At 41.8% G+C, this 8,179-nt stretch overlaps 1 long non-coding RNA gene across 1 annotated transcript; it reads left to right on the top strand.

Annotated features, from left to right (window-relative positions):
• Positions 1-861: 861 nt before the first annotated feature.
• On the top strand, positions 862-1,993 carry LOC132709427 (uncharacterized). Its single transcript, XR_009620444.2, has 2 exons — positions 862-947; positions 1,937-1,993. It is a non-coding gene; the product is annotated as an uncharacterized LOC132709427 (long non-coding RNA).
• The last annotated feature ends 6,186 nt before the right edge of the window (positions 1,994-8,179 follow it).

The following is an 8,179-nucleotide window of genomic DNA, read 5'->3' as shown; positions in this document are numbered from 1 at the left end:
TGGAATGCTGAACTGACTGGCTGGCGTTGTAGGCCTGGGCTGTGGAGCTGGGGATGGCCTGGCTCGTGGTTCTGGCAAAGTGCCCAGGAGAGCAGCCATCTTGGAGGAAGTTGCCTCCGGAAGTGGCCTGGCGGCCATTTTGTTTGGCGGGAAACTGGGTGGGGGGGCAGTCTCTCTGGCGGCAGGTGCCATCTTGGAGAGATCAGGCAGGGGAGTCCTTACCGGGATGGCAGGCATCTCTGGTGCTGCCTCCTCAGGCCTCTTTCTGGCTGCTGCCCTTGTCTTCAGGAGGGAGGCAAGCGCTGCTCGGCACTCCTCTTCTGACATCTCAGCCACTTGCCTGTCCAGGCTTTCATCTGGTCCTTCTGCCCCCTCTTCGTCAGTGCTGAAGAAGCCTTCTCCAACATTGCCTGGCTCGGCCCCTGGGATCTCTTGCTGCATCTGGGTGGCCTTTGGCTGCCAGGGTGTAGCTGGATGGAAACCCCCTTCGATGTTTTCCATTGTTGATTCAGACTGGGGCTGCTGTGAAGTTCTCCTCCATTGAAGGCCTCTGGTCACAACAGGGGAGCTTCTCTCACAGGTTATTTTGGAGGGCATCTCGCCTTTTCAACAGCTCCTGGAGTGGAGTTCTGCTACCATTCCCTCTCCACTAGTGTCTGTATGATATATGTGCCAATGGCTTGCAAATACTTGACATAATGTTCCCTATATTTGTATTCATTTTATGTATTCAATTTATGCTTATACTTATATATATTATCTAATACATACTTGACAAATAAATAAAATAAAATAAATAAAAGATTTTCCCTTCCTTTCCATTACAGTAGGTTAAAGATTTTAAATTCAAAACCTGTTGAACTCAAAGTGAAGTTGAAAATGTGTCATTCCAACTATTCCAGAAGTGTTCATATTAGGACTACCATATTTGAGCAACAGAAAACCAGGTAAGCATGAAAACAACTATTGGTGTTTACCAATTGTAAAAACTACAAAAAGACTGCAAATAATGGAGGAGGTCCTGGGGGACTTTGAAGTAGAATGATGTAAACTTGGTTTCCTTCATTCTTAGCAAAGAGAAAGGGCTATGTTACTTTGCAAAGTCGCACTAAACAAACTTGCCTGCCTATTTATTTATTTATTCATTCATTCATTCATTTTTCACATTTCTAAACTACCTATTTCCCTCCAAGAGTTTTCTTGAATGTTTGTTGAAATGAAGTGCCCCTCTCTTGAAGATTTGGTTAGTTTGAATAAAAATGGAAGTTCTAAGTAACACATTTCTTCAACAGTTCTCCAGTACATTAGTAATCCTAATAAAACCATATGCCTTATAAACAGAATATTTTTTTTTCAAATGTTGGCTCCTATGTATCTACAGATTATTTCTCTATAGTGGGCTGTACCTTCAATTATTCTACTTTTCTTTAAATTATAGCATTTAAAAACAAACCTATCATTGCAGGATCTTGCTACTGAAGAGTTCATGATGTGATAAATTTTGATAACACAGCCTCCATCCTTCTCTCCATGGACAAAGTTAGCAGATCAATCACATTGATTGTTCAAACCAGAGCAGGCCAGTAGCAATACTCAAGTTTTTAAGTAATCCATATGCATTTACTTAGCAAATTTAGGCCACTCTTAAATATCCAACAAACTTGTTCTTGGAGAATAATAAACAATATTCATCCTTTAAGTCAGCCTTCCCCAGTATTGCTGTCACTCAAAATCTTATGCTCCTGTTCTAATGCAACACTTCTAGATTTTAGCACCAGTTTGACAAAGTTAATTTTAAGCTAGTGGGCACTGTTCCTTCTTCTAGTGATGTACCATTGTTTATTCAGATTTTGTTTACTTACTTTCTTTCAGTGAGAAATCCATATGAGAAAATGTCAAAATTAGGATACTTCTCAGATTTTTCTATTTCTTTCAGAACATCGGAAAGCAGCATGGCTCTCTGGGAAAAAAATCAATAAAATATGTGATCTTACTTTATTGATATGAGAATTCTGCTAAGACTTCGGAATACTGTTCTCTCTTGCCACAACATGTGACTTTTGTATTGTTAAAGCACTGTATTGTCAGAGCTACTCAGAAGGAATTTAAATGTAAATACAGGTAGTCCTCAACTTACAACCATTCAATGGCAATGGACCCACCCACCCGCCCCATTCCCCAGAGTCAGGGAATGCACCATTCCTGGACTCCTACTGCTCACCTTTCTCCCGTGGCTGGCTGTCAGGGAAGGCAAGCGCCCAAAAGGTAACGGAGTCGTTCACTCTCCTTCTTGAATGAGCCGCTCTGGTCCATGAGCCAGCTGCACAAGCACACATTGTTTATTTAATTCAGCGGCAGGTTGGGTGTGTGCTTGCGCAGCCGGTGCGTGGACCAGAGTGGCTCATTCAAGAAGGAGAGTGAATGACTCTGCTACCTTTTGGGCGCTTGCCTTCCCTGACAGCCAGCCGCGGGAGAAAGGTGAGCAGTAGGAGTCTGGGAATGGTGCATTCCCTGACTCTGGGGAATGGGGCAGGTGGGCAGAGCTGTGTGGCGAAGGGTGAGCAGGCAGCAGCTCTGTGGCAAGGCCGGAGTTGAGGAATGGTGCATTCTCCAACTCCTACTGCTCACCTTTCTCCTGCGGCTGGCTGTCAGGGAAGGTAAACGCCCGAAAGGTACCAGAGTCATTCACTCTCCTTCTTGAATGAGCCGCTCTGGTCCACACGCCGGCTGTGCAAGCGCACATCCAACCTGCCACTGAATTAAATAAACTGTGCGCTTGCACAGCCAGCGCGTGGACCAGAGCGGCTCATTCAAGAAGGAGAGTGAGCGACTCCGGTACCTTTTGGGCGCTTGCCTTCCCTGACAGCCAGCTGCGGGAGAAAGGTGAGCAGTAGGAGTCCAGGGAATGGGGCCGGTGGGCGGAGCCGCAGGAGAAAGAAATTTAAAAAGTTTTCCTACCAGGTTCTGTGGGCGTGGCTTGGTGGAAGGGGGTTTTGTGACTGAGTGGGCATGGCTGTGAGTGACATCAAGTTAGCCATGCCCACTCAGTCACAGGACACCCCCTAAGCCACGCCCACAGAACTGGTAGGGAAAAATTTTAGATTTCACCCCTACAATGGACCTATGACCTTTTTTCACACTTATGACCATTGCAGCATCCCATGATCATGTGATTTACATTTGTATGTTTGATATACAAATTTATGATGGTTGCAGTGTGCCAGGGTCATGTGATCACTGTTTACAATCTTCTGACAAGCATAGTCAATGGGGAAACTAGATTCACTTAACAAGCCTGTTAGTAATTTAACAACAACAACACTTAACAACAACACTTAACAAATGTGGCAAGAAAAGTCATAAAGTGGGGCAAAACTCACTTAACAAATTTCTTATTTAGCAACATATATTTTGGGATCAATTGTGGACTACCTGTATGCCAATTTGAATAAGAAAACTGACTTCTCTTTTGGCAAAGAATTGTCATATTGGCACATCTTTGAGCAGTATGCTCTAAAGACCTGCAATTTCAGTGACGAAATTCAATGGCAGATATCAGATTTTCAAAATAAGATTTGGTAAAGATTCAGTGCTCCCTCTAATCCATTTCCACTACTTCTGACAGAAGCAAACTCAGAAACAAAACAGTAGGATCGAATCCAATTCTTTATTTGCTTACGCCTAATAAAGAAAATAGTTATAACTTTCTAAGCTTTCTAAGCTCTCTCCAGAGAGATTCTAGATTTTGATTATAACTTTTGGTCATTTGAAATCTTTAAATTGAGCTCAGTTGCTGATGATGTCATGAATATGCCTATTGTGTAGTGGGCTTCAGTAGGCAAGAACTAGACCAGTATAGCTGCAACAGTATTTATTGACTAAAAGAGGGAACTGAGGAACTGCAGACAAAAGCCTGGTATACTCTAGGCCCACAGGGCCTTAACCAATCATAGAACTAGAAAAAGCCCGCCCAAATATAAATGTTTTAAATTTCCCTCTGAAACAGTTGGGGTCATCTAAAGGTTAATTTCACTTTGGCACAGTTAACAGTTGGGGTCATCTAAAGGTTAGTTTCATTTTAACACAACTATATACATTCAACACATAACACCGCCTACCCCTGATGGATCATCACAATGTTACTGGAGAGTCCCATTGAATTGGTGTATTGTCCATCTCCAATTGGACAGAGTCTTGATGGCCGTTTTGGTCGCCTGTGAGTGGTGGCAGCTCTATCGCTCTTGGTACCTCTGTTTCTCTGGAGGTGACCATGGGTGGTGTAGGCAGACTCGGAGGAAAAGTTTTCTCTTGGGTCTGATAAAACCTTGGGATCCTCATCTGGGATTGGCCTGGCCTGCCGACACCGTAACTGATCAATGTGGTGTCTGATTGTATGATCATCCCCCAGAATAACCTTGTATGACAAGGGATCCGTTACCTTAGTTACTTTTGCTGCCATCCAATGTGTCCCACTCCCATGGCTCCTGGCCCAGACCAAGTCACCCAGCTGTGAATACCTGGGTGTGTGTGGCTGAGTCGTCTCCACTGCTATTTTGTCTAAGTGAAGTCGGTTGAGCTTTGTTGTGAGCTGGCAGCCTCACCTCAGCCCCGCTGGACTGTGATCTGCAACACACCAGTGAGTCGTGTATTGACACAGGAGAAAGTTTGCCAGGCAGTGATTCCAGTCCCCAGTTGTCATCCGCTTGAGTGCCTCCTTTGTGGTCCTAACCATTTGTTCAGCCTGACCTTTGGTCGTGGGGTGGAATGGAGCAGATGGTTTTTAAAAAAAATTTAAATTTTTTTTAAACAAACAAACATTTAATACATCAGTTATTCCTTCCATGTGACATCTCGATGTTGTCTCCAATCGTTCTTCTTTTTGTTATTTCTTCTGTCTTCTTTCTCATCGAATCAATTACAACAATTCATCACTAACAAAATATTCTGATTTTGACATTTTTATACATAACTATTAATTTACTTATTTGTATCTCTTTTCTAACCAATAGTAAAATTGATTCCATATCTTAAAGTATTCTGAATCTTCTCTTTCTTTAATCATCAAAGTCAATCTATTCATTTCTGCACAATCTAATTTATTTTTAATTACTTCTCCTTCCAAAGGTATTTTCTCTGCTTTCCAGTGTTGAGCATAAACAATCCTTGCAGCCGTTTCCATGTATAATCAAATAAATATTTTCTTCACTAATTTTTTCTGGTAGGATACCTAATAGGAACAGTTCTGGTTTTAAATCAATACATTGTTGTATCATTTCTTCCAGCCATATCTTAATTGTATTCCAATAAATTTTTGCTTCTGGACATGTCCACTACATATGGTAATAAGAACCTGGTAACTGGTAACATTTCCAACATTTAGCTGATTTATCGTTAAACATTTTGCCAGTTTCTCAGGGGGCATATGCCATCAAAAACCATTTTATATTGATTTTCCTTATATGCAGTGGACATAGTTAATTTATAATTCCTTTCCCATAACTATTGCCATTTATCTAGATCTATTGAATCTTTGCCCTGGCTATTATTGTTTCCTTTACTTGCTCCTCCTCCAGTGCAATACCTAGTAAAAAATTATAGATTTTTAAAATTAATTTATCCACTGTTCCCATGAGTATCCCATCCAACTCTGTTTTTTCTAAGTGAAAACCATATACTTTAGTATCTTTTTCATATCTTGTTTGTATCTGCATGTACATATACCAATCCATCTCAATCCCCTGTTCTTCCAACTCTCATTTCCCTTTCAAATCCCTTATCTGTTAATCTGTTATATCTAACAATATTTCCAACATTAAAAACATTTGGGTGTGCCATTGTTGATAACCATATTGGTATTTTCAGATAATATTTATCTCTGACCTTCTTCCATACCAATAGGAATGCATTCCTTATATAATGTCTATGAAAGTACATATGTATCTTATTTCTACCATACCATAAAATGCATGCCATCCCAGTTGTAAATTATGACCTTCCAGTGTTAATAGTCTTGTATTTCTTAATTCAACTCATTCCTTCATCCAAGTCAATGCTGCTGCCTTGTAATACAATTCCCAGTTTGGTAACCCAAATCTCCACGTAATCTCGTGTCCTGAAGCATTTTTATGCTTATTCTTGCTTTTTTCCCATGCCGTATAAATTTCCTTATTATCTTATTAAGCTGTTGAAAATAAGTCTTTTCAATTTTTATTGGTACTGTCTGAAATATAAATAATAATCTTGGTAATATATTCATCTTTATTATTGCAATCCTTCCCATTAGTGACAATTGAAGGTTCTTCCACTTCTCCAAGTCTTTCTCAATTTATTGTTTTAATTTATAATAATTATCCTCTTTTATCGTTGCACATCTTGAAGTTAGAGATACTCCTAGGTATTTAACTTTTTTCACCACTTGTATATCTAGATTCTTTTCTATCTCTCTTTTGTGTTTTTCTATAATATTTTTCACCAAAATTTTTGTTTTATCTTTATTTATTTTTAGACCAGACACTTTTCCATAATTCTCTATTTGTTCTAGCAATTTGGGACCTGTTGTTTGTGATTCCTCTAAAATGAATACTAAATCATTTGCAAAAGCTTACAATTTATACTCTTCTTTTTTGATTTTCATCCCTTTTATCTCTTCATTTCACCTAATATTTCTATTTAAAACTTCTAAGGTCAAAATACACAGCAATGGTTATAGAGGACATCCTTGTCTAGTGCCCTTCATAATACAAATATTTTCTGTCATTTCTCCATTCATCATTATCTTAGCAGATTGTCTATCATAAATCATTTTTATAGTGTTTATAAATATGTCCCCAAAGTCCATTCTCTGCAGTTGTTCTGTCATAAATTGCCAGTTCTCATTGTCTTTACTTTACTTTTACTTTTATTTAATTTGTATACCGCCCTTCTCCCGAAGGACTCAGGGCAGTGAACAGCCAACAATAAAATATATACATACAAAATTTAAAAAACAGAACTAAAATCGAATTAAATAATTTGGCCCAGACAGATTAAAACCCCAATCAATTTAAAACAGATTTAAACTTTAAAAATAGAAGATATTGAAAATATTAAAATATTAAAATTGTTTAAAAATTGTTTAAAAAGAGGGAGAAAGTTAGGCCAGGCCTGCCTGGTGAAATAAAAAGGTCTTTAAAGTGCGGCGGAAGGTGCGCAGATCCGGGATCCTCTGTATCTCCGGGGGGAGCTTGTTCCAGATAGTAGGTGCCCCCACAGAGAAGGCTCTTCCCCTGGGGGCCGCCAGTCGACATTGTTTGGCCGACGGCACCCGGAGGAGCCCCTCTCTTTGAGAGCGTACCAGCCGATGAGAGGCTATTGGTGGTAGTAGCCGGTCCTGTAAGTACCCAGGTCCTGAGCCATGGAGCGCTTTAAAGGTGGTAACCAAAACCTTGAAGCGCACCCGGAAGACCACCGGGAGCCAGTGCAGCTCGCGCAGGAGGGGTGTTACATGGGAGCGCCATGTCGCTCCCATTACCACCTGCGCGGCCGCACTCTGCGCCAGTTGGAGCCTCTGGATGCTCCTCAAGGGGAGCCCCATGTAGAGAGTGTTACAATAGTCCAGGCGGGAGGTGACGAGGGCATGAGTGACCGTGCGTAAGGAGTTCCGATCCAGAAAGGGACACAACTGGCGAATCAGGCGAACCTGATGAAAAATCCTCCCGGTCACGGCCGTCAAGTGCTCTTCTAAAGACAGCCGTGAATCCAGGAGGACGCCCAAGTTGCGCGCCCTCTCCATGGGGGCCAATGATTTGCCCCCAATAGTCAGTGATGGCACCAACTGACTGTATCGGGACATTGGAAACCACAGCCACTCGGTCTTGGATGGGTTGAGCCTGAGCCTATTCCTCCCCATCCAGATCCGCATGGCCTCCAGGCACCGGGATATCGCTTCAAGGGCATCGTTGGGGTGGTCTGGGGTGGAGATGTACAGCTGGGTGTCATCAGCGTACTGGTGGTACTTCATCCCGAAACCACGGATGATCTCGCCCAGCGGCTTCACATAAATGTTGAACAGGAGGGGCGAGAGGACCGACCCTTGCGGCACCCCACATATGAGGGGCCTCGGAGTTGACCTCTGCCCCCCTGTCAACACAGACTGTGACCGGTCAGAGAGAAAGGAGGAGAACCACTGCAACACAGTGCC

Source organism: Pantherophis guttatus, chromosome 4 (assembly GCF_059756535.1).
Source record: "Pantherophis guttatus breed Tessera chromosome 4, ASM5975653v1, whole genome shotgun sequence".
Lineage (NCBI taxonomy): Eukaryota > Metazoa > Chordata > Lepidosauria > Squamata > Colubridae > Pantherophis > Pantherophis guttatus.
Note: the sequence above shows the minus strand (reverse complement) of the source record. Positions and strands in the feature narration are given on the sequence as shown.